General features: G+C 52.6%; 1 pseudogene; it reads left to right on the plus strand.

Annotated features, from left to right (window-relative positions):
• Positions 1–416: 416 nt before the first annotated feature.
• LOC109380359 (RNA pseudouridylate synthase domain-containing protein 3 pseudogene) lies at positions 417–1,616 on the plus strand (annotated as a pseudogene).
• The last annotated feature ends 220 nt before the right edge of the window (positions 1,617–1,836 follow it).

Genomic DNA, 1,836 nt, shown 5'->3' on the forward strand with positions numbered 1-1,836 from the left:
TCTTCTTGTGATGCCGTGAGATGATACAGTGCCTACATGATGAGATGGAGTGAGGTGAATGACACAGGCTCCGTGACTTAGCATTAGACTGTTATTGACCTTCTGACGATACAATACAAGCACTTTCCAGCTTCTCTTTGCCACGTCTGAATCGCCAGCATCATCACTACTCTTGCGCTTTGAGGCCGTTATTAAGTAATGTAAGGGTTACTTGAACACAAGCAGTGTGATACTACGAAAAGTCAAACAAGATATTTAAGTGACTAAGAGGCGAGAAGCATCTACAGTGTGGTGACGCCACACAAAGGGAGGAGTCACGTCCCGGGCAGGACAGAACAAGTCACGCAAGATTTCATCACGCCACTCGGAACGGCCACAATTTAAAACTTATGAATTGGACTGTCCTGGCTCGGGAGATGGGTTGCTGCAGTATTTTGGGCCGTGTCTTGGGTAGATTGGGGCGAAGGCCAGAGATCTGCGCAGCTCCCAAAGACGCAGGCTTTGGCACCAAGGCCTGGCATCAGCTGCAACCTCGAGGCCTCAGCAAACGGTCGACGCCCTTGGAGACCCAGCCCTTCCCAGGGCTGTTGCAGCCAGAGAACCTCAGTCGGGGGCAGTTGGTTGATGTACTGAGGGCATCTGTGGTGGACCAGAAAGGACCATTAGTGACACTGAACAAGCCACAGGGTCTGCCAGTGACAGGAAAATCAGGAGAGCTGACATTGCTCTCAGTGCTGCCAGAGCTGAGCCAGTCCCTGGGGCTTGGAGAGAGGGAGCTCCAGGTTGTCCGGGCATCTGGGAAGGAGACCTCTGGGCTTGTACTCCTCTCCAATTGTCCCCAAACAGCAAGCCACCTCCAGAAGTTTTTCATCTACTCACAGAGAACCCATAGCCACCTACTGGTGAGTGGTGCTGGGAGGCTCCCATGGCAGTGGGAAGGTCCCAACAAGCTACCCTCACCCCCTCCTGCCTCTTCCATAGGGCTCACTGATGGGATCCCAGCTCCTTCTGAGGGGAAGATCCAAGCAGCTCTGAAACTGGAACACATTGATGGCGTCGATTTCGTAGTTCCAGTGAAGCCCCCATCCCAAAAGGACATCCTGGAAGGTGTCAAGAGGACCCTCAGCCACTACCGAGTGATGGCCACCAGCTGTGGCTGTGCCCTGGTCCAGCTACAGTCACTGACGGTGTTCCCCAATCAGCTGCAGGTACACATGGTACTACAGCTCTGCCCTGTGCTCGGGGACCACAAGTACTCCGCCCGCGTAAGCATCATCCTGGGCCAGCGCTTTCTACTGCCAGCTGAGAGCACCAAGCCCCAAAGACAGGTGCTGGATGAAGCCCTAATCAGACACCTCCACCTGACACCGTCAGAGGCTGCCCAGCCGCCCTTGCTCCTCCACCTGCACTGTCTCCGCCTCCCAGGCACTAGGTCCAGGGACACCCCCCTTGAGCTTTTGGCACCCTTGCCCCCTTATTTCTCCAGGACCCTGCAGTGCCTGGGGCTCCACCAACAATACTCCTCCTTCTATTCCATTTCCACTGAAAAACAGTGGGTATCGGGGGACTACAGGCCGAGGAGAATGGGTTCAACCGGAAAAATGGGTATGGTTTAAGACCCTGGGCTCTGTAGTCAGATTAACCTGAGATCAAATCCTGGCTGGGCCACTTGCTGTGTGGCGTCAGACAAGTAACTTCACCTCTCGGGACTTGAGACAATAAAAGTACCTAACTCATAGTATGGATTTGAGGATATGCTAGCAAGTAAATGTTTTATCATACACAAAAAACAAATAAACAAAAAAAACCTTATGAATTGTTTATTTCTGGAATTTT

Source organism: Hipposideros armiger, unplaced genomic scaffold (assembly GCF_001890085.2).
Source record: "Hipposideros armiger isolate ML-2016 unplaced genomic scaffold, ASM189008v1 scaffold_35, whole genome shotgun sequence".
In the NCBI taxonomy this organism is placed as follows: domain Eukaryota; kingdom Metazoa; phylum Chordata; class Mammalia; order Chiroptera; family Hipposideridae; genus Hipposideros; species Hipposideros armiger.